A 25,950-nucleotide genomic window follows, 5' to 3' on the forward strand; every position below is an offset into this window, starting at 1 on the left:
TCACTAAGTATTAAGGTCATTGTAAATATTTGGTAGATGATCTTTATCAGTATAAGAAATTTGCCTTTTACTCCAAGTTTATAGTAAATCTTTGATGTTATGTCCAATTGTTGGATTTTTTCAACTACTTTATGAGTATCTATCAAGATGATTACATAATCACCATCCCTTTGGCTATTAATATGACGTATTGCATTATTCCATTGGCCATATTAAACTTTCATGGTTCAGAACATGATACTTGACAGTATGGCAGAGTACCATACTCGTTCGTTAAAACAAAAGGGATTAGAAAGAATTTCTGAATTTCTCGTGACACGAACAGGGGCCTGGCTTGTTTGTTGGGGTTTCTGCCCAGTACCCCACAACTGTTTAACCCCAAAGAAAATCACACATCGGTCTCTATAAGTTATAAAGCTGATTGGCCCATTAGCTCTAGCCTCTCACTGACTAACTCCCACACCTTGATTAACCCATTTTTTTGATCTATGTTAGCCATGTGGCTCAGTACATTTTTCAGTGAGGCAGATCACATCCTGCTGCTTTGGTGATCTGGGCAGGAGTGGGAGGAATCAACTTCCTCCTTCCCAGAATTTTCTTGTTCTTATTACATAATTTTTAATTCCTGTCTGGTTTTCCCACCTATATTTCCTGCCTGGTCAATCAGCATTTATTTAAAACATGATTGACAGAATACAGACAATTCTCCTGCCCCAATTTCTCTAGCCTTTCACATTTCTTACTTCTCTTTCTCCCAAATACAGTTATGTAATATATAATCCTCTTGAAATTAGAAGTGTAGAAATTTGTGTCAAATTCAAATTTGGTTGTAAAATTTTGAACAAATGTCTCCAAGCTACCAAATCTGTATTTATAGAGATCAATGTCTTAGCTGATTGCTGTATGGGTCCAAAGATGATTGATTTATTTTCCTCCTCTATATAATTCTTAGTCTTCCTCAACCCATTCCTTCTTTCCAATTTGCTATCCTGTTCTCTCTCCCTGCCTCTCCCTCTCACCCTCTTTCTCTCTCTTTCTATACTTTCTCTAATCAACAAGGCCTTTATACATAGGCAAGCATGGTCTTCCTGTCTTACCTCTAGAAATATTGGAACTATCAGCATGCACCATCACTCCTTATGAAGATGAGTTCTATTGATTTTCATAAAATCTTCAGGGGTATTATAGCTTTGGAAAAAAGGTTCTGCTTTTGTTTTCACAAAGGATAAAAAGTTGTGAATTCCTTACCAGTTAATATGATTTCATCAAACAAGCAATGGCCCAGATGGTCCAATATCCATGACAGCTTCAGGACTGCTGGCTGAGATGGACCTACCACACAGGATATCCCATGAAAGACCTTATTAACAGTGCCCCAATCAACATGAAGTAGTTTAGAGAACAATGTCCAAATTCCCTAAATGATTGTTTATAGATGTGTGTTTACATTTAAAGGGGGATATGTTAGAGAGGTGAACACTTTGCATTGGTATGGATCTTGATCTATTGATACAAATTTAAGATATCTTCTTTTGGTTAAGGTATTGTGTTTGTGCAGCTCGTTTGAAAATGTATAATTAAGAAATACAGGTTAATAGATAGTTATCTATAATAGTCAAGCTTGAAGACATGTTAGGTTTTATAGATATATAGAGATATATTTCAGGTAGATGAGTATTCTTAAAATTATTCAAAGACTAACAGAATATGGCATTTAAATATTTTAAGAACTCATGACTTTTTGTACCAATGAGACACATGTCCTCCTGGTGGCACTAATCTACTTCAAGAAGATGGTGGGCAATGAAGAGGCTCCTTATGGAGTTGATTAGCCATCTGGGCAAGAAACTATTCCTATCTGAACTGCTTGACTGGACCTGTGGGACCAAAAGAAAAATGACTACTAAAGTTGCCTAATGAAAGTGAGACAGTCCTTCAGGGTTCCTGCTTCATGTAGGAGTCTGCCAGACATTCTGCAGGCCACAGAATAAAATGACTGACAAACTGCCAATATATACAGAACTGTCTTTGAAATTTCCTGCTTCATGGAAAAGTCTGCTGGATACTATGAGCCAGTAGGCTGAAGATGGGTGTCCACAACATTACAGAAGAACTTGGGTGACTGTCCAGGCAGCGAGATGTCTCTGTCAATTTTAGAGTTTTGAAAGTTGCTTGTAAAGAACTTCCTGTTTAATTAGGTAATATTATATCCTTCTGGAGTCTTTGATGAAGTTGAAGAATAGATAGTTATAGTTTCCCTTAGTTATAATAAAAGATAAAGTAGATATATGTGTTGCAACTGTAATTCTTGCTTGACACCTGTTTTGTTATACATAATCTTGCTAAAGTTAAAACCTTCCTTTTTATTTACACAGAAAAGGGGAGGTGATGTGGGAAGTGATGAATGCTGTGAATATGTTTTATTGCCATTGGTTAATAATGAAGGTGTTTGGGGCCAATGGCTCAACAGAGTAAAGCCAGACTGAAAGATATATATAGAGAGAGTAGGTGGAGTCTAGTGAAACACCATGTAGTCGCTGGAGCAGATGCGTTAGAACCTTGCCGGTAAGCCACAGTCACATGGCGANATAGAGAGAGAGAGAGAGAGAGAGAGAGAGAGAGAGAGAAAGAGAGAGAGAGAGTAGGCAGAGTCAGTGAGAAGCCATAAGTCACTAGGAGAGAAAGATGTAAGCTGTTAGCTGGAACCTTGCCGGTAGGCCACAAATCTCATGGAAAAATATAAAGTAATATAAATAGGTTAAGATATAAGAGCTAGTTAGCAATATGCTTAAGTGAATGGCCAAGCAATGATTTAATTTACATAGTTTCTACGTGATTATTTCAAGTCAGGATGGCTGAGAAATGAGTCTGGGAAGCTAGGAAACTAACAAGCAGCCTCCCCCAACAATAGTATTATTATTATAGGATAAGATTCTAAACATGTTTGTGCAGTTACTCACTTTATTTTCCTTTCTGGAAAGTCATCAACTGTTCAGATAGTAGTAGACCTTCCTAAGAGTTCAGTTTTTACTAAAACTATGTGTTTATTTAAGGTTACAGTGTTGGAAGTTTGCAAAAAGTAATTTTCTAGCATTTGCATCAAAAGAAGTACACTTAGCAATGTTTCATTCTTCTTGTGTGTTTCTCTGGGCTTCACAAATATCACACTCTGTAATCTCAGCACTGAGAGCCTACACTTCAACTCCTGATGGTCAAGTTATTAATAGCCTGGTGCTGCGGCTGTTGAGATGTGCTGTCTACATTGCCACTTCAGGTCTCAAGTATTTATTTCCCAGGAGTATTAGTTTCGGCCAATTTAGTGCTGAGTCCTTCTTTAGGAATCACCCTTGGCAGAAATGGTTTAATTTCCCTAGGTCATAATGTCCTTTCTGTGAACTGCCAGCACTGAGTTGCTGACTGATGATGCACAGTATAAGGCCAGTCCTTCTTGCTCCAGTTGAGGTATCTCCGAGCAGTCATCCCAGCCTCAATGTTTTCCAGGAAACTTTCTGGTTTCTGTCTCTGTCACAACGATGCTATAGTAGTGTCTCCCATTATACATGCTACTCATAATATCATTTTCCTAAAAACTATCTTCACACAAATTATCTCTGAGTTTATTTGCAGGCACTCCAGTTTGGGTATCCATAAAATTTTTAGAAATCCTTGATGTGAAACCCTATATGTGGGAGTTAATTCGTCAATAGCATCTTTCTCTTTTTTCTTACATACAAAATTCTATTTTATTATGCATCAATGTGCATCATTTAAAAAGTTTATTTTCTTTTTTTTCATGAAAGAATGCACCAAACACATTTGCATTTATTTTGTTTTTTTAAACAAATGACAAAGACCCAAATTACCTGTTTTTCTTAAACCTAAGCTTAACATTACATACTTAAACAATTTTCAGAACTGATGAATTTACCAGCATCCATGCACAACTAGAAAACATCCTTAATTTACACTAAACCAGAAATGTATTACCATTGATGCAGTAATACTAAATACTAAATACATTCATTACTAAATACTGAAAATAAAGTTGAAATATTTCTGCAGAAGGTTCATCTGGCAACGTTAGCTTCACAGCAGGCTGACACTACTCACTCACAGTTCAACACAATGGGAAGCAGATCCATGCTGGTGACAGAGAACAATCTCGTCCTAGCACTACTCAAGAGTCACAGGGCTCACCTCGGATTACGGTTTGTTTTGTTTTGTTTAAAGCAAAGTGCATACAGAGGTTACAACAATTTTAAAGACAAAAAATGGTCCTATTTTGTGGTCCCAACAACAAACTCAAAAGTCTATGACAAATAGGGACTCCGATGAGCTGTTTTATAAATACTTCAGATTAGGTACAGTTATACAGAAAGTCGAGTTCATTTGAAATCTTCAAATAAAAGTTCCTGTTATTCCTCAAATGGTGCTTGTTGTGGTTTAACATTTCTGTTAGATGCGTGCGTTGAATTACTTGCTATCCAAGCGTAGCAGGTGCTCCTTGTCATTTACCGTCAAGGACTTTAACTGCCCGTCTTCTTCAACTTCTACTCTTTCTTGACCATTCTCCATAATTCTCTTTGTAGTGATTTTTTGCCATTAACTATCTTAGTAGAAGTTGATATTGATTTGAAGTTGCCCATTCCGCTGCCACCAAATGATGCTGAAGAGAATGAAGTGAGACCCCAGTGTTCTAGTGGCCCGAACGAACTGAATCCTGTGTCAAAAGCAGGAACTCCACCTCCAAAGGAAGGAAATCCACTAAAGGCAGAGAAAAACGAGCCTGTACCTCGGCTTCTATTTCCTCGGGAAGCCCTTCGGCTCCCAAAAAAGTCATCAAATGGTTCTTCAAAGAAGTCAAATGAAACTGGGTCCCTTCAACCAAAAAATTCTCTGAAGACATCATCTGGATTCCGGAATGTGAAGCCAAACTCAAACGGACTGTCGAAATGACTTCCACCTCCTCCTCCACCATTTAATCCTTCTTTGCCGTATTTGTCATAGATGTCCCGCTTTTTTGAATCCGATAACACCTCATATGCCTCAGCTACTTGTTTGAATTTCCGCTCTGCTTCTTCTTTATTTTCAGGATTTTTGTCCGGATGCCATTTAAGTGCCTGTTTCCGATACGTCTTTTTAATGTCCTCAGGGGAGGCATGTCTCTGCATGCCCAGAACTTCATAGCAATCCACCATGTTTTAACAGATTGTTGGAACAAATCCGAGGACACTGCGGCCGGCGAGGGGAGGGGAAGTCGGGGGGCCTGTCTCCTCGCGGCTCTGGCACAGTTGCGCTGGCGGTAAAAGTTTATTTTCTTGACTTCAATGCAAAGATGCTACAGGACATTGCACTGGCCAATATGAGTTGGTTAACTGAGCAGAGAGATGCACTATCAGTTTCTATTTTCTTCCTTCTTGAAAAAATATTGTCAGTGCCAGAAACAAAGTTATGTTGGTTACTTTTCTCTTTTTTTTAATTGAGAATAAGAAAAAAAAAAAGTTTCCGCCTCCTCCCAGCCTCCCATTTCCCTCCCCCTCCCCCCACTCTTCTCCCCCTCCCCCCTCTCTTCTCCCCCTCCCCCCACTCCTCTCCCCCTCCCTCTCCTATCCAAAGAGCAGTCATGGTTCCCTGCCCTGTGGAAAGTCCAAGGTCCTCCCCCCTCCGTTCATGTCTAGGAAGGTGAACATCCAAACTGGATAGGCTCCCATCAAGCCAGAACATGAANCTAAGCTCCCACAAAGCCAGTTCATGTATTAGGATCGAAATCTAGTGCCGTTGTCCTTGGCTTCTCATCAGCCTTCATTGTCCGCCACATTCAGAAAATCTGGTTTCATCCCATGCTTATTCAGTCCCAGTCCCGCTGGCCTTGGTGAGCTCCTAATAGATCAGTTCCACTGTCACAGTGGGTGGGTGCATCCCTCGTGGTCCTGACTTCCTTGCTCATGTTCTCCCTCCTCCTGCTTCTCATTGGGTCCTTGGGAGCTCATTCTGGTGCTCCAATGTGGGTCTCTGTCTCTATCTCCATCCATCACCAGATGAAGGTTCTATGGTGATATGAAAGATATTCATCAGTATGGCTATAGGATAGGGTCAGTTCAGGTTCCCTATCCCACCAAGAATCTGCCTATAGAAAAAAGGAAAGATTTCTTTTAGTTTAAAGTATCATGGCAAGGAAGGCATTGTGGTAGTAGACAGCTGAGGTAGCAGGCTTGAGTGTGAGGCTACTGTTCACATCTGGGCAAATGAGGGTGTAGAGAGAAAGGAATTGACGTCATTATTCAAATACTTTTTTTGCTTGTTTCCCCTTTGTTTAGGACCCTTGTTAAGGCCTGATTGTCCCCTGTCGGCTTTTACTTTGAGAAAATACTTCCCCAAACAGACACAATGTGGTGTACTTCACTAATGCCATAGGTACTTCTCAATACAACCAAATTTACGATCTGAATTAATCATCAGAGGAGATGAAGGAAAACCCCTAAAAGTTTGAAACTTCAGATAGTAAAAACTAAGCTCCTGAAAGTCACTACTTAAATTGCAGTTATTTCTTTAATTAGGACTTTTCATAATGAGAAAATCAAATCAGTGACCTAATTTTTAATACATTTAAGAATTCTTCCTTTCTCTCTCCCCCTTTCCATCTTTTTCTCCTTTCCTTCCTGTCTTCCTTACTTTTCATTTCTTCTCCTTTTATTGTGAGAGGACACACACACACACACACACAAAGAGAGAGAGAGAGAGAGAGAGAGAGAGAGAGAGAGAGAGAGAGAGGAAGAGAACAGCACTCTTTTCAAAAGCTCACAGTTTTTTTTTTTTTAATTCAAAAAAGCCCTCCTTTTTTTTTTGAATGGAAGAACTGGATTGTGCCTATGATGGTAAAATATGTAGACTACCACACATTTAATATTTAATAGGTCTCATTTGGCAGATGTGACAATTTAATGCCTTTAAACATAGCACTTGACAGGAAGAACTCTGTGAGTTTGAGGTGACCCCCAAGGACATAGTGCGACCTTGTCACCGTGTGTGTGTGTGTGTGTGTGTGTGTGTTTCTGTGCATATGACACATATCTGTGCAGGGGGTGTATGCCTCTTCATGAGCATGTGAGTTCGTATGGAGGCCAGATGGCCACCTCAGATGTTCTTCAGGAGCCATACATCTTGTTTTCTACAACAAGGTCTCTGGGGTTTGGCAATTACTAGACTAAGCTGACATATCAGTGGACACCATGAATTCATCTGTCTCTGTGTCCCCTGTGCTAGGATCACAAATGTGCGCTAACCACACCTGGATCTTTGGATGGATTCTATACTTGAACTTTGGTCTTGATGCCTGCACAGTAAGCATTTTAGCAAGCATACTATATCTTCAGCCCTTGGCTCACTGTTTTCAATGAACTACACTTGCTTTAGCAAACATTAATTATTGCTTTTATTGTTCTGAAAGTGTACCACATATAATCAATACACATGACATTTAATCACTGAAAAAGCAATTTACATACATTATCTCACATAATCTATATAATTATGTTAGAAGGCTGGAGTCATTACCTTTACTTCCCATAGCCATATGGAATTATTTACCAATTTCTTCAGTTGCTTAAAGCTAAATAAACATAAAAATGATGAAGCAAGAAAATAATTAGACATGGGGGATTATGTTTCATAATATATACAGATGATTTAATGATTTTTAAAATGACATTACACCGGGCCGTGGTGGCACACATCTTTAATCCCAGTACTTGGGAGGCAGAAGCAGGCGGATCTCTGTGAGTTCAAGGCCAACCTGGTTTACAAGAGCTAGTTCCAGGACAGGCTCCAAAGCTACAGAGAAACCCTGTCTTGAAAAGCCAAAAAAAAAATAACAATAAAATAAAATGACATTTGAACATTTTTAAGTGTTTTTCTTTTCTGGCATGTTGCTGTTTTCTATTAGGGAAACAAAAGAAGGTTAGTTTTTTTTTTTTTTTTTTGTCTCCAAATCCAAGTGAATGTTCTTAATAATCACTCTAGTCACATATAAGTATGTTTGTGTGTGAGAGAAGTTTTCCAGATGACATATTTGAATCTCAGACAAATTATGTAATTTTCTCAGGGTTCTTAAGTAGTAAAATTTAGAATTGAACTCTACCATTTTAAAGATATATTTTTATTATTTTTATTATGTGTGTGTGAATGTGAATGAGGTTGCCAGTCCAGAAGAGAGTGTTGGATATGTAGGGTTTGGATTTATAGGCATTGCTAGCTACCTAATGTCAGTGTCTGAATATCCAAAGTTGGACCTTCTTCAAAAGTTGTAGGCATTCTTAAAAGCAAAGCCATTATCTCTAATCACAAACTTTGCAAATATGTGCCTTATGTCTAGGGTACAAAATGTATCCTCTCAGATTCAAATAAAACACATATCTGTGATTCTTTTTATTGATATTGGGTTGTGGTTGTACAGGCTAAGATGAGGTAAGTGATCACTAAGTGTCTATTGTTTAGGTTAGGCTTCAGATGGTTTCGTTGCTTGGTAAGAAGATTCTTCTTTTGTCACTGTCTCTCCATTTGTCTTTGTATTATATTTTTTGTCCTTTGCTATGGTTCTCTGCCACTCTATTTTTGTTTTTCATCCTCTCTGTTTATATCTACTTTTTGCTTTATTCCCTTTGGAGTCTCCTTTCCATATCCCTGTATGTGTCTGGCTCTATTTTTATCTCTTTTGTTTTTGTCTCTTCACTTTTTTTCTTGGCAATGTACAGATATGCATTAGGAAGCTCTTTGCTTCTTCAGAGATCGTTAGGTCTTCTAAATTAATTCATTATGTTAAAAGTTTTTTCTCATAATAACTGTAACCAGAAGACAACTGAGTAAGCCGAAGAGATGAATATTTAATGATAAATCCTTGAATACTTAGTTTTGTAGATCCCATTATGTTTTCAGAGCCCTTGATGCTCATTAGCTAATTCCTGCTGAGTTTCTGCCTGATGAGCTTCTGTGATAATGCTCCCTAGAGAAGACCCAAGGATCAAAAGGCTTCTGAAACCTTCATTCTCCTGTGGGATAGCTTTGTGTAAGCTAACTTACCACTCTGCTGCTTCTGTTTTTGAACAGTTGGTTTGGTTTTAGTAGTGTGCCACCAACAGTTTTTAAAGACTTATTCTTTTATTTTATTTAATTTTTGATTATTTATTTTTAATTATTCATTCTTAATTGTTAAAAGTTATGTGTGTGTATGTGTGAGTGTGAGTATGATCACGAGTAAAGGTATGCAAGAAGTTTCTAAGAGAGCCTCAGATGCACTGAAGCTAGAGTTACAGGAGCTTGTGAACCACTCCAAGTACTCATCATGATGGAAGTATATTTGACCTCTCAACATCTGAAGAAGGACTTCAGGCCTTTGCACCAACGCTTTTTAAGACCAAGGAAATATCATACCTATCAGAGACAACGCATGGCATCCAAAGCAGAAAATCTATATTCCTTGTCGAGTTTTCTGACTGCTTCTTTAGAGAATTTTGCATGGGAACAACCACTCGTGATTTTTCTGTGTATTTTTCTGAAACTTCTAAGGTCGGATTCTTAAGTTCAAATCTGAGGGAGGAAGGGATACTTATGCCAACTAGATGAAAACAGACTGAATAATAAAGGGCTCAAAAGGAGGCCAGGTAAAGATGTACATTCAGTTGAAGTCTAGGATCAGTGTGTTTTTCACAGGGATCTGTAGGATCTTAGGGCACCTCAAGGTAAAACTTTAACACTTCAGGCCAGTGAGTAATTAATAATGGGCCAGCTCCTTCCTGTCCTCTCAACAATTCAGGCTATATTGACCTAGAACCAGTCGTGCTTGAACTCTGAGCTGCTGGCAGTTAGGATTCACAGTCACAATAGTCCCAATGACAGTAACCACACAGCAGCTACTATGGAGATGATACAGGGGCTGGGGAGGCTCCTTTACCCTGTTACCCCTGTGCATAGGTTGGAGCCTGTCCTGTATTGCATGGAGTTTCTTAATTCCCAGTGCTGTCTGGTGTGAGCTCAGGAGCCTAGATAGATACACAGACAGGCAGTTGTACCCAAGAGGGAACTTACTAAGTTGGTAAACATGGTATAAGGCCAGTTGTCTCTTCCCAATTAGAGGGTAAAGAGTGGTAGAATGTCTGAGCTGGATAAGTTGAAGCTACATAGATCCAATAGTAAGGAGAAAGAATGATTTCACAAGATTTTGCAAGTGTGGCAAGCTACCAGACTAGGAAGTACATTCCTATTTTCTAGTTACCTGTATATCATGATTTTATCCATTCTATCATCTAGCTCTTGGCAAGGTATCTACCATCATAATTTGAAAATGAAAAAAAATATTAATTGACTCTTCTATCTGAACCACTAATAACTATCCCTATGACATATGATGTTATTCCCTGAATTGCAATACCATTTTAAATATACATTTTTATTAGCTTGTTTTCTGAGATTAGAGGATTATTATGGAGTTCCTTTAAACTCTACATTGTTTTTCTTCCTAGATACATTTGATGTTAGTTCACAGCATCACATCTACATAACTGAATATTTCTATATGCAAACATCTGTCTGATTTCTAGCTGAAATTAAGTTCTGTGTTAGCTTTCTATTACTATAATAAGATTTCTGAGATAATCAAGGTAAGAGTAAAAATGTATTGGGGTTCACAGTTTGGAGGTTTCCATCCACAGTTTCCTGGCTCTGTTGCTTTGGGCCTTTACTGGCATCAGACATCATAACAGAAAAAGGTTGCTTACCTAAGGGCAGTCAGGAAGAACAGAGACTAAGAGAAGGAGGGAAGGAGTGATGGAGGGAGGAAAGTAGGAGGAGAAGAGTGAGACAGAGCAAAGGCACACACATAGTGACAAAGAGACAGAGAGAGATTGCCTCCAAGATACACACTGAATGGTCTAATGTCTTGTAATTAGCCCCTGCTGCCTAAGAGCCCACTATCTCCTAACAGTGCCAAGGTGAGCCTTTTTTTAATAGAAGAACCTTTGTATAACACTTCACATTCAGTCACTGCGGATACAGCTCTTACCACCCACTATCCATATAATTACTTAATTATATTGTACGTGTATATTGTTTTTGGGATTACTAAAACATTCTCCTTTGGGAGAATGCAGCTATAGTAAGTGGGTAATTACAGGTCATTTTGCATTTTAAATACCTTTTTATTTTAGAGATTATAATATAATCACAAGATTATGCCTGCCTTTTCCTCCCTCTACACACTATTCCCATGTACCACTCTTTGCTCTCTTTTACAATCCTTTTTTTGTCATAAATTTCACTAAGTTCTAAGGTAACATAGGTTCATACTTCTTTTTATACCCCTTTAAATTAGTGGCCATTGCTATATTTATTATTTTTAATTTTCTTTGGTAACTGTAATACAAAATTCAAATATTTGTAATGCATTTAGATTATTTTATCAAATTTGATTTTTTTGCCTTGTGATCTCTTTATAAATGATATTAGAAAACTTTGAATATATTTAGGTTCATATCTTGTACTGTACAAGTCTATGGGTGTTGACAAATGCTTAGTGTTTTATTTCTACCATTGCGGTACCAAAAATTGTAAAAAGGTTAAAACGTTAAAGAAAAAAAGGAACTAAAAATTAGTAACTTCAAGGGTCATTCAAGTAGGCATAAAGGAATAAACAGGAGAAGAACAACTGGAGTGGAGAACTTATTCTATTTATTTAATTTTACATATTTGAATTTTTTTCTGAATATGTACATGTACAGCATGTGTGTGCAGTGCCCAAGGAGACTGAAAGAGGGTATCAGATTTCCTTGGAATTAGAGTTACAGATAGTCCTTAGACACCACATAGGTACTGGGAATCAAACTCACATCCCCTATAAGAATTGAAAACACTCTTGACTACTTAGCCATTTCTCCAGGTTTTTGTGTCTTTGCTTAATCTAAGTAGGGACACATATATGAGAAGACAATTTTATAGTAGACTGATTATTCAACCATTGTGGTATACTTTTAGACCAGAAGGTAGCAGCAGAGTTAGAAATAACTAGAATGATATCTACAGCATAGGGCAATAAACATAGTATTGTTTAAACATGTGTTACATTTGACCAATGAAGTAATTTTAACCAACAGTTGTTATTTCTGTTTAATTTACTGATTAATAATTCACTCATTTATATAGTAATAGTTTATGTTTATGAGTTTTGATAGTGTGTGTCTTCCAAAAGATTGGTATACCTAATCTAGTTATCAAATTTATAGGCAGTGTTATTCTTGGTATTCTTTTATAAATAGACAATTTATTTTATTTTACTAAAATTTAGTTTCAACTAAAATATATTAATATAAAACAAAAATCATCCTATCAAAGTTATTCAAGACAAGCCAACATAAAAATAAAAGAGCTCTAAGGAAAGGCACAAGAATTTGTTGGTTTCCCAGCCACCCAGACCCAAATAATCACACAGAAACTTTATTAATTACAACACTGTTTGGCCAATATCTTAGATGTATTCCTAGCTAACTCGTACATGCTAAATTAGCCCATTTCTATTAATCTGGTTCAAGTCTCCTACCAACCCTAAGGTGGTTCCCATAATTAAGTTATGTTATTCCCTGCTCCTCTATCCAACCTTGTTTTATCACCAATCATCCCCTTTCCCCAAGTTCCCCCATCCTCTTCTTCTCACTTTTCTCTCCCCTTCTCCCCCTACCCCCATCCAACCCCAACCCCAAGATCCCAATATTTTGCCCAGCAATCTTGTCTATTTCCCATAGCAGTTATAATAACTATATGTTTTACTTTGGGTTCACCTTCTTATTTAGCTTATTTAGGATCAAAAATTATAGACTCAGTGACCTTTATTTATGGCTAGAAACCAATTATGAGTGAGTACATCCCATGATCCTCCTTTTGGGTCTGGGTTACCTCACTCAGGATAGTATTTTCTATTTCCATCCATTTGCATGCAAAATTCGAGAGGTCATTGTTTTTTACCGCTGAGTAGTACTATAATGTGTATATATTCCACACTTTCTTCATCCATTCTTCAATTGAAGGACATCTAGGTTGTTTCCAGGTTCTGGCTATTACAAATAATGATGCTATGAACATAGTTGAACAAATGCTTTTGTCATATGATAGGGCATCTCTTGGGTATATTCCCAAGAGAAGTATTGCTGGGTCCAGGGGTAGGTTTATCCCAAATTTCCTGAGAAACTGCCACACTGATTTCCAAAGTGGTTGCACAAGATTGCATTCCCACCAGCAATGTATGAGTGTTCCCCTTACTCCACAACCTCTCCAGCAAAGGCTATCATTGGTGTTTTTGATTTTAGCCATTCTGACAGGTGTAAGAAGATATCCCAAAGTTGTTTTGATTTGCCTTTCCCTGATCGCTAAGGAGGTTTATCATGACCTTAAGTATCTTTTGGCCATTTGAACTTCTTCTTTTAAGAATTCTCTGTTCAGTTGAGTGCCCCATTTTTTAATTGGGTTAATTAGCATTTTAAAGTCTAGTTTCTTGAGTTCTTTATATATTTTGGAGAGCAGACCTTTGTCTGTTGCAGGGTTGGTGAAGATCTTCTCCCAGTCAGTAGGTTGCCTTTTTGTCTTAGTGACAGTGTCATTTGCTTTACAGAAGCTTCTCAATTTCAGGAGGTCCCATTTATTCAATGTTGCCCTTTAATGTCTGTGCTGCTGGGGAAGCGATCTCCTGTGCCCATCTGTTGTAGGGTACTTCCCACTTTCTCTTCTATCAGGTTCAGTGTGTTCAGATTGATATTGAGGTCTTTGATCCATTTGGACTTGAGTTTTATGCATGGTGATAGATATGGGTCTATTTTCATTCTTCTACAGGTTGACATCCAGTTGTGCCACCACCATTTGTTGAAGATGCTTTCTTTCTTCCATTGTATACTTTTAGCTCCTTTATCGAACATGAGGTGTTCATAGGTTTGTGGGTTAAAATCTGGATCTTCTATACGATTCCATTGGTCAACTTCTCTGTTTTTATGCCAATACCAAGCTGTTTTCAATACTGAAGCTCTGTAATAGAGTTTGAAGTCAGGGATGGTAATGCCTCCCGAAGTTCCTTTATTGTATAAGATTGTTTTGGCAATCCTGGGTTTTTTGTTTTTCCATATAAAGTTGATTATTGTCCTCTCAAGATCTGTGAAGAATTTTGATGGGACCTTGATGGGGATTGCATTGAATCTATAAATTGCCTTTGGTAGAATTGCCATTTTTACTATGTTGATCCTCCCAATCCAAGAGCAAGGAAGATCCTTCCATTTTCTGGTATCCTCTTCAATTTCTTTCTTCAATGCCTTAAAGTTCTTGTCAAATAGATCTTTCACTTCCTTGGTTAGAGTTACTCCAAGATATTTTATGCTGTTTGTGGCTATCGTGAAAGGTGATGTTTCTCTGATTTCCCTCTCTGCTTCCATATCCTTTGTGTATAGGAGGGCGACTGATTTTTTGGAGTTGATCTTGTATCCTGCCACATTACTAAAGGTGTTTATCAGCTGTAGGAGTTCTTTGGTGGAGTTTTTGGGGTCGCTTATGTACACTATCATATCATCTGCAAATAATGAAAGTTTAACTTCTTCCTTTCCAATTCGAATCCCCTTGATCCCCTTATGTTGTCTTATTGCTATTGCTAAAACTTCAAGCACTATATTGAAGAGGTATGGGGAGAGTGGACAGCCTTGTCGTGTTCCTGATTTTAGTGGGATGGCTTTGAGTTTCTCTCCATTTAATTTGATGTTAGCTGTGGGCTTGCTGTAAATAGCTTTAATTATATTTAGGTATGACTCTTGTATCCATGATCTCACCAAGTCTTTTATCATAAAGGGATGTTGAATTTTGTCAAATGCTTTTTCAGCATCTAATGAAATGATCATATGGTATTTTTCTTTCAGTTTATTTATATGATGGATTACATTGATAGATTTTATTTGTTGAACCAGCCTTGTATCTCTGGGATGAAGCCTACTTGATCATAATGGATAATTTTTCTAATGTGTTCCTGGATTTGGTTTGCCAATATTTTGTTGAGGATTTTTGCGTCTATGTTCATGAGTGAGATTGGCCTGTAATTCTCTTTCTTGGTTGAGTCTTTGTGCTGTTTTGGTATCAGAGTAACTGTAGTTTCATAAAAGGAATTTGGCTATGACTCTTCTGTTTCTATATTGTGAAATTCATTAAGGACTATAAGTATTAGGTCTTCTTGGAAGTTCTGGTAGAATTCTGCATTGAAGCCATCTGGTCCTGGGCTTTTTTTGGTAGGGAGGTTTTTGATAACTGCTTCTAATTCTTCGCGGCTAACAGGTCTATTTAGATTGGTCACCTGGTCCTGGTTTAACTTTGGTATATGGTATTTATCTAAAAAAGTGTCCATTTCTTTTACATTTTCCAGTTTTGTGGCATACAGGCTTTTGTAGTAAGATCTAATGATTCTCTGAATTTCCTCTGTGTCTGTGGTTATGTCCCCATTTTCATTTCTGATCTTATTAATTTGCAAATTCTCTCTCTGCCGTTTGATTAGTTTGGATAGGGGTTTATCAATTTTGTTGATTTTCTCCAGGAACCACCTTTTTGTTTCATTGATTCTTTGGATTGTTTTCTGTGTTTCTATTTTGTTGATTTCAGCCCTCAGTTTGATTATTTCCAGTCTTCTACTCCTCCTAGGTGAGTCTGCTTCTTTTTTTTTCTAGAGCTTTCAGGTGTGCTGTTAAGTCTCCAATGTGTGCTTTCTCTGTTTTCTTTAAGTGGGCACTTAGCTCTTACATATTGATCTAACCCATTTCTAATATTCTGTGTAGCACCACGAGCTGGCTTACCAGGAAAGATCTTAACCTGCGTCTGTCTGGAGCAGGAGAATTATGGTGACTGCCTGACTCAGCTTCTTTCTTCAGGGTCTTTGATTTGATTCCATTGATCCACTTGTCTGTTTTTATGCCAGTACCAAACTGCTCTTATTACTATAGCTCTATAGAAGAACCTGAAGTTATTTCCTGGATTTCTTTAAGGGATTCATTAATTTCCTCTTTAAAGGCCTCTATCATCTTTATAAGGCCTTTTTAGGTCTTTTTCTTGGGCTTTAGCTATGTTGTAATAATCAGGGCCTGCTGTAGGCAGGTTGCTGTGCTCCAGTGGAGACTATTGTTCTGACTGTTATTTATTGTGTTTTTATATTGAGGTCTAGGCATGGGGGTTGGTTGGATGATTATAGATCTGAATGATGATAGTTGACTTTATCTTTGTTGAGTAAGTGTTCTGTTCCTTGGTTTCTGCTTCCTCCCTAAACTTTAGGAAAATATGTTACCTTTCTGTTGCCTGGTAGGAAACTTTCTGTGGTTGTTTCCCTGGTCCACTCAGCTGGTGTGTTCTCAGGGCATATCTACTTGTGTTGAATGCTGGGATAATGGAAGAAGTTGGGGAAGTAAAGTTGAAGAAGTTGTTTTTGATCTATTTGGCGTGTAGGGAGAGAAAGGGGAAACCACAGCAAGTTTTCTGATAAAGCTAAGGATGAGACTAGGAGGATCGAATCTGGAGAAACAGAAGAAGCATGGATCCACAGGCAACCTACTTGCTGCCCTGGCAGGAGTAGCCCTAGGCTTAGCGGATGGTACTTTCTGTGTTTGGGGGAGGGAGGGTTATGTAAGGAAGATCTGTGGGATCCACAGGAGATGGAAACAGGGTGCAGGGAAGGCTGCCACAGTTGTCCTGCTGTGGATCTGGAGATTAGACTAGTGGATTGGACCTGGAGAAACAGAGGGAGAAGAGATTTGCAGGCAGATTACCTGTTTTTCTGGCAGGTGTGGTCTCTGGGTTAGCAGAAGGTGCCTTCTGTATTTGGGGGCTGGGATCAGTATTCTTTTTTTTTGTAACTGTTTAAGTGTGTGTGTTCTCTTTTTCTGTTTTGTGGCAGGGTCTGTCAGTAAAATTAAACCTCACTGGCTAGACTTACTGTTCAGCTAACTCCAGGACTATTTCTGCCTCATTTTTCCCTCTCCATGCCATCCTCAGGGCTAGGGTTACAGATTTTCACCATCCTGTGTGACTTTTGCATGGACTCTGGGGATCCAAACTCAGGTCCTCCTCATTTTTGCACAGTCATTTTTAACAATTGAGCCATCTCCCAGTCCAATTTTTAATAATCTGTCTAATATTCCTAATATAGCTAATGTGGAACTTTACCTCATAAAGGTAATTTGGACTCTCTCTCTCTCTCTCTCTCTCTCTCTCTCTCTCTCTCTCTCCCATTATGTTTTATCTATTTGTAAAGTCTTGATGTTTTAAAAGAACCATCTTTTGATTTAATATATTTTCTATATTATTTTTCTGTTTTCAATTTCACAGAGTCCAACTCTATTTTTTATCATTTTTAATGCTGTATATATTAATTTTTCCTCTTTCTTTTGCTGCTTAAGTTTCAAGCTTTGCTTATTGATCTTTAAGTCTTTCTTCTGTCATACTACATGTGTGTTTTTCTATAAATTTCCCCTGAAACTGTTTCACTGTATCTTATACATTTTGCTAAGTGTGCTTTCATTAGCATTTAATAAAAATGTTTTTGTGTGATTTTAAGATTTTCTCTTTGACTCATCTGTTGTAATGAGTATGTTCTTTAATTTTCAAATGTATTATGATTTTAAAGTGGCCTTTATTATTTCCTTCTATGTTAAAATCTGTGACCAGAGAACATACTTTGAATAATTTTAAATCATTTTAAATTTGTTAGAATGACTTTTGTAGTCCAGAATGTCATCTGTCTTGTTAAATGGTACAAGCATACTTGGAAAGAATGTATATTCTTCTGGTGTTGTAGAAAGAATTCTATTCAAGTCAGTGAGATCAAATTGATTGATGTGGTGTTCATATCAACTTTGTGCTAATTGATTTTTTTTGCCTGCTTGACCTTATCATGTATAGACAGGGCAATGAGGTATTCAAATACAATGTTAAATTGCTCTACTTTTTTCTTAATTAGTTTTGGCCTCATATACTTTGGCACTCTAGTTATGTTCCTACATGTTTGGAATTGTTCTTGCTAGAGAATTGATTTTTTTGTTATACAATACCTTTCATTATCACTGATAAGGTATTTCATTTTGAATCTACTTTATCTGAATATTGCCACTGCTGATTTTATTTAATGGTATTACCTTAGTACATTTTCTTCATCTTTATCCTTTTAAATTACCAAAGGTATTTCATTTTGAAATCTACTTTGTCTGAATATTGTCACTGCTGATTTTATTTAATTGGTATTACCTTAGTACATTTTCTACATTTTTATCCTTTCACATTTCCAGCATGTAATTAGGTCTTGTTTCTTCATACACTCTGAAAATGCCCATCTTCACCAGTTGTGCTTGCTCACAGAAAACCTGTACAAGATCAAGCTAGTCAGAATTCTAATATGGAGTGGGAAGGAACTTAATAAGTCTCCTCCTCTAGCAGAAGAACTTTTGGTAATTGATGATTGTCAGGGGAGTGGGAGTCAGTTTTCTTGTACATGGAAGCTAGTAATAAAACTTTTACATACAGACACACAGGAGATTATTTTGACCATTCTGCAGTATGTTCCACATGTATGCATATACAGTAGTACAAATTAGACTGTGTATATTATTCAAAAGAGTACACAGGGACTAGACAGATGGCTCACTGGCTAAGAGTACTTGTTCCTTTTAGTTGCCAGAATCTACACAGGTCTAGGAAGGTGAGCATCTAAACAGACTAGTCTCCCAAAGGCCAGTACATGCAGTAGAATCAAAACTCAGTGCCATTGTCGTTGGTTTCTCCGTCAGCCTTCATTGTCAGCCACATTCAGAGAGTCCACTTTGATCACATGCTCCATCAATCCCAGTCCAGCTGGCCTTGGTGAGCTCCCATTACATCAGTCCCATTGTCTCAGTGGGTGGACACACACCTCATGGTCCTGAATTTCTTGCTCGTGTTCTCCCTCCTTCTGCTCCTCATTTGGACCTTGGGAGTTCAGTCCAGTGCTCCAATGTGGGTCCCTGTCTCTATCTCGATCCATTGCCAGATGAAGGTTCTATGGTGATATGCAAGATATTCATCAATGTGGCTATAGGATAAGGCCAGTTCAGGCACCCTCTCCTCTGCGGCCCACGGAACTAGTTGGGGAAATCCCCGTGGACACCTGGGAACCCCTCTAGATCCAAGACTCTAATCAACCCTAAAATGGCTCCCTTGGTTAGGATAACTTCTTCCTTGCTCCCATATCCACCCTTCCTCAATCTCAATTATCCCATTCCCCCAAGCTCTCTCCAATCCTCCCCTCCTCCCTTCTCTCCCCCATCTCCCCTTCCCCCAACCTACCCCCATCCTTTTGCTCCCAACTTTTGCCCAAAGATCTTGTCAACTTCCCATAGCCAGGGGGAAAATATATGTTTTTCTTTGGGTTCACCTTCTTATTTAGCTTCTCTAGGATCATGAATTATAGGCTCAATGTCCTTTGTTTATGGTTAGAGTCCACTTATGAGTAAGTACATACCATATTCCTCTTTTAGGGTCTGGGTTATCTCACTCAGTAAAGTGTTTTCTATTTCCATTTACATGCAAAGTTCAAGATATCATTGTTTTTACCCCTGAGTAGAACCCTAAAGTATATATGTGCCACACCTTCTTTATTCATTCTTCGATTGAGGGGCACCTAGTTTGTTTATAGGTTCTGGCTATTACAAATAGTGTTGTTATGAACAGAGTTGAACAAATGCTTTTGTAGTATGATTGGGCAACTCTTGGGTATATTCCCAAGAGTAGAATTGCAGGATCCTGAGATAGGTTGACTCCCAGTTTCCTGGGAAACCGTTGCACTGCTCTCCAAAGTGGTTGCACAAGTATGCATTCCCACCAGCAATGAATGGGTGTTCCCCTTACTCCACAACCTTTACAGCATAGGCTATCATTGGTGTTTTTGATTTTGGCCATTCTGACAGGTGTCAGATTGTATCTCAAAGTTGTTTTCATATGCATTTCCCTGATTGCTAAGGAGGTTGAACATGACCTTAAGTGTCTTTTGGCCATTTGAACTTCTGTTGAGAATTCTCTGTTCAATTCAGTACCCCATTTTTAATTAGGTTAATTAAAGTTTTAATGTCTAGTTTCTTGAGTTCTTTATATGTTTTGGAGATCAGACCTTTGTCTTATACGGGGTTGGTAAAGATCTTCTCCCATTCGGTAGGTTGCCTTTTTGTCTTAATGACAGTGTCCTTTGCATGACAGAAGCTTCTCAGTTTCAGAAGGTCCCATTTATTCATTGTTGCTCTTATTGTCTTTGCTACTGGGGTTATATGGAGGAATTGGTCTCCTGTGCCCATGTGTTGCAGACTACTTCCCACTTTCTCTTCTATTAGGTTCAGCATGGTCAGATTTATATTGAGGTCTTTAATCCATTTGGACTTGAGTTTTATGCATGGTGATAGATATGGATCTATTTTCATTCTTCTACATGTTGAAATCCAGTTATGCCAGAACCATTTGTTAAAGATGCTTTCTTTCTTCCATTGTATAATTTTAGCTCCTTTGTTGGAAATCAGGTGTTCATAGATTTGTGGATTCATATCCGGATCTTCAATTCGATTCAATTGTTCAATGTATCTGATTTCATGGCAATACCAATTCTATATAATAAAAGTACTTCTGGAGGCATTACCATCCCTGACTTCAAACTCTATTACAGAGCTACAGTAATGAAAACAGCCTGGTATTGGCATAAAAACAGAGATGTTGACCAATGGAATTGAATCAAAGACCCGGATATTAAACCACAAACCTATGAACACCTGATTTTCGACAAACAAGCTTTTTTTCTATATCTAAACTGAAAACAGAAATTCTATTAATGCTTTGAAAATCAGCATCTTGCATTCTTCTTCTCCCCAGAAAGTACTAGAACCCTGTTTGACTCAAAGCCTTGGTGGTGGTTTAGGTAGTATTCTTGGCCGAGTTGTTGATATTGGGAGCATTGCTTTCTTTTCTATACCACAGCCTCCTGCATTTTAGAATACACATCTCACTTGACACCTAATCTTCAGCTACTTTCCATAAGGAACACCTCCAATGGAAGCCGCTTCAATCATGTCTTCATAAAACAATCACATATATTGTCTCACAAATCCTGCTGTTTTCTTCCATTTATGCTCATTTTGTGGATCCTCTCAAATATTACAAAAGCTTTAGAAATCCAAATTCACTTAAATTTGTCTCTTATGAGAACTCAAAGCCCATAGAAAGTGAAAACAAGGGAGTTAACTAATGAAGCATTGGTCTTTCATGGCTTTAGCAGGAAAAGACAACTTGAGCAGAACACAGCTGATGACCATAGTTAACATTTTCATATAATGAGAAATCTGGCAGGAAACAATCCAAAACTGGCCAAATTAGTGTTCAGTTTCAACTCAACAAGTGTTTGACTAATAATAACAGATTAATGAACTACATTTCTACATTGCCATACTTAAGTTTGTTAGAGATTTGAATCTAAATCTCAATATGGCTTCGCCACCTGCTTCTGCCCAATTTATCAGCAATGAAAAATAAGTATTCCCTAAACTAGTGTTTTCTATAGATTTATTTTAAAATGGACATTCTTGGTTTTTTTTTTAGGCTTGGAGAATGGGTTTCAGCTTTTGCAGTATCTCTAGGATGTGCCCTAGGGAAATGGACTTGAGAATTTCTATGGGGGTGCATGGTGACCATCCCTGAGGACTTGCTCATGAGTTGCAGAAACTGCACATGCTCCATTTGATCTTTACTGTAGTCTGTGACACAGAAAGGCCTCGTGGAGCACATAAGGGGAATTGAAGAAAAAATGCTTTGACTTTGATATCATTTTTCCATACTTTAAGGTCAATTTCCTAATTTTTCTTATCAGAACTGAACCAATCTATTCACCCCAGAATCACTCTGTTTTCTTGATCATTCATTTAGTATTATGTATACCAGTGCCCAGGTGAGGTGGTGAGGCTTTTTGTTGTTCTTGTTGTTTGTTTGTTTTTGTCAGCTTGACAAAAGCCAGAGTAAACTGGGTAGGAAGAATCTTGGTTGAAGAATTACCTCAATCAGCTTGGCCTGTAATTTGGTGTGGTTGGGTCCAGCTCTTAGGGGATGACATCCTTGGACAAGTGGCATTAAGTTGCCTTAGAAAGCAAGGTCAGAAAGCCATAAAGAACAAATCAGTAAGCAGCAGTTATCCTGACTTCAGTTGCTGCCCTGACTTCCCTTAGTGATAGAGTATGACCTGGGAGTTGTAAGATGAACTAAACACTTTATTCCCCATGTTGCTTTTGGTCATGATGCTTCTCAGAGCAATAGAAACCTGAAAGAAGACAATCTTTTTAGTTCTGTTAAGGAGATGTTTGAACAGAGGGAGGAATGTAAATGAATTAGTGGTGATTAACAGGCTTATTATAGATAAAAGGAAGAAAACAGAACAAGACAAAGAGAAGCTTGGATTATGAAACATATCTAACAAAAGCCTGGCCAATTCAACAAGGAAGTTTCAAGAACTGATTGCCTATTAGAGTTCTTTCTACATTAGGTAGAAATAGTAATATTCGACATTGCTATGAAGGTCAGTCATTAGTTGGGAGATGCATAGAAGAATGCAAATTTAATGTAAAATCTGCAATGAATCCTAGAAGCTGTAAACTAACAGCTCATTTCACAGCTGGATGGCAAGTTCTTTTCTAAAGGGAGATCTGGGTGCTTCTCCTTAATGGATGCCAATGAATATTTTTCAGAAATATTACTTATCAAGTTCTCTATAAGCTCTTATTGTGCCCCATACATACATACACACACACACACACACACACACACACACACACATATATATATATATAAACCAATATGCTATAAAAATTACTTATTCACTTTTTTGGCTCATTTAATGACTTAGATAGCCTTAGACACTTTCTCTGCTAGATATTTCTATTATCTCCCTTTCTTATTTTCCTGGGTCCCCTTTATTTTGTTAACACAACACCAGAGACTGTGTTAAAAAAAAAAAAGAAAAGAGGTTTACTTTGGTTCATGGTTCATGGTTCAAGAGACCCAATGTCAAAGGACCATCTGGTGCTGGCAAAATCTCGAGCCAGCACATATTATCAGTGTCAAATGGCAAGACACAGGGAGTATGTAAGATATCGGCCCAAAGTGGCTTTTGTAGCAGATCCATTATGAAAGTAGCGCATCAACCTAGTAATCTACCAATCTATTAATCACATGAATGAATGGATCTATGAAAACAGATCCTTCAGCACACCTTAGAGTTTCACCTGTTCCCACTTCTTTAGATCTCACAATAGAGACCATATTCCAATATGAGTTTGGAAGGTAACAAACCATATTTAAGCCATAACATCCTTATTGTTGTTTGTTCCCAGAATCTGATCTATATGCCCGGCAGCATTCCAAAACATTCTTGAATCATATGGGTCTGTCCAATGGAAAGATTTAGCAATAGAGTGAAAGAACATATAATAATTAAAAGGAAACTGCTTCCTCTGAAACTTCCTTTAGTGGATCCCCTTGGGTTGACTGTCTTCCTAACATAAAGGTTATGTTTTATTTTGAGTCTTTCAAATGATTTTCTTTTCCTATAATGTTCCAGTAATTTTTCTTTATTTCCTCATCTCAAGTGTAGCTATAGAAACAACTAGAGATCTCTGTAACATACATATAGATAACTGAATTATTCTTCCTAGTTTCCCTATACACTGCACAAACCTGTGTTATTAGATTCTTTGTAAATCAAATCTCCTCAAATTATCTTAATCAAAGTGTGCCATCTGTTTTCAGCTGGGACCCTAACTCATGCACTTGCTTTTTATTTTTATATGCATATGTCATTTCTACCTAATTTGTTTTATATAAGTAAACCGAGGGAGAAGCCACACCTTATACTAAGTTCTCAATAAGCAAATATCTTTCATACAGTTTCTTCTCTAATACCCATTTCTCCTTATCTATAAGCAAATAAACATAGACCCATACGATATGCTAGCTTTGTATGAAAGAGTACCGACCACTGTATCAGTTCATATGTGGCTAGAGAATGGTGTGAAGGCAAAGACAAAGCTGTGAAAGCCTTTATGAGCTAGATGATAAAAAATACTATACACCATGCTAAGGAGACTTGATTGTTTCATAAATATTGTCAAACTGTTGATAGGTCCTCTTAAAGATTTTGAGGATGACCAGGTGTGCATTTTAGAAAGGAGGTCTTAGAATATGTTGGAGGATGAGTTACCAAAAAAATAAGTCTTATAGTGGAGTTACTTGAGACCTCTATTACAGTAACTCAAGGCAGATGGGAGAAAACTTTGGTTAAGATTGTAGGTAATAGCAGTGATAAAAGATAGAGAGGGAATTATTTGGAGATGTTGCTACTTTAAGAAGAAAATGTAATTCTAGAATGTCATTTGAATTCAGGGAGCAGCATCACCTCGTTTTCAATTGTCTATAATATTCTGGAAGTTAATACTCTACTCTAATGGAAACTGAACAAAGATGTGTTAGTAGTGTGCATTACTGCTTTAAATGGGGAAATGAGTTATATATGCTTCAAATTTCCTATGTAGTTGGTTAATGAAACTACTTTTTTTTTTTCAAAAAGGAATATTCTACCTATGGGGAAAGAAACTTTATGGAAATAATATGTAAATAGGCTATTACTTTGTGGTTTGCTTATATCTACTTTCCATCATAGATGACTGAAAATTTGTTTCTAGCAAGGAATTTTTTTTATTAGTTGTAGCTTAGATTTCTTTTCTCTTTATAAAAAAATAAGCTTGTGTAGTCTGGGGAAAAGAAATTGAAAGCAATAGTGCATCTTATGAAAAAAAGTACTGCATTTAAGAGCTAGCATTTTAACTAACACTGTGTTGTTAAGTTTTGATACTCTCATGAAGAGATTTTTCTGTTTATTACTAACTTATTCACACAGTCATAGTGAAGTTAATGATAAACATTGTATATTTTTCAAAAAGAGAATAAAATTTGTCTTAAAATTAACTCTGAAAAATATCTCAGTCTTTTAAGAAACATAGAATAAAAGAGATTTATTGTGCTATTTTGTTAGTTTTTGCTCTTTTTACCTCATTATTAAAAATAAATATTGTCAAGGGGAAAATATCTTAATATAATTAATAAAAGTGATATCTCAATTAGATACAAAGGCAAAAAATACAATAAATAATTTTAAACCTATTAAGAGAAGTATGAATATGTTTACTCTAAGAAATAAAAGAAATGCAAATGAAACCAACAATAAAATAGCTTATACATAAATTTGCAAACATAAAATATTAATATCCAGCTTTAACTGAAGTTCAGTGACTGAGCTGCTCCATATAGTGCTGTATAAATCAGTATAATTTTTCACAAATTTACTGTAGGGAAAATAGAAATCGGTATTAAAATATTTAAAACTATTCACTATCTTTGAACTATCATTTCAACTTCTTAAAATACATACTTGAGGAAATTAAGATAAATTTCTGATAGGACTAGTTAATATTTAGTACTTGAAATCTACTTATATAAAATCTATGATGCTTTATAGACACAATATCTATACATTTAATGCACATACACATGCAAGTTTGCTTAAATCTTTCTAAAATCTGACCTATTTTCCACAGAAAGTCGCAAAGTACACCTGTGAAAGGGTAATTCCTCAAGGGCTTGTTTATATGCAGGGGCATAGGAGTAGTAACAGCCTAGGTATCATGACTGCAGGCTTGAAAACATAAGAGAAAGAAGTTATAATGTAGGTCCCATTCTGGTAGAAAAAGAGTCAATGCTAAAAGTGTTGTTGTGAGACTGACGAGAGCAGTGACTGAGAAAGTATTAGTTAATAGTGGAAAATTGGTCTATAAATGAATCAAACAGAAGAAATCT

The 25,950-nt window shown here is 37.2% G+C and overlaps 1 pseudogene; it reads right to left on the reverse strand.

The window, feature by feature from the left end:
• Positions 1 to 4,473: 4,473 nt before the first annotated feature.
• Positions 4,474 to 5,247, reverse strand: LOC126512836 (dnaJ homolog subfamily B member 6-like; annotated as a pseudogene).
• Between the last annotated feature and the right edge of the window lie 20,703 nt (positions 5,248 to 25,950).

The sequence above is a fragment of the Alexandromys fortis genome, unplaced genomic scaffold, assembly GCF_014885135.2.
Source record: "Alexandromys fortis isolate MF-2015 unplaced genomic scaffold, M_Fortis_MF-2015_v1.1 scaffold_83, whole genome shotgun sequence".
Classification (NCBI taxonomy): Eukaryota; Metazoa; Chordata; class Mammalia; order Rodentia; family Cricetidae; genus Alexandromys; species Alexandromys fortis.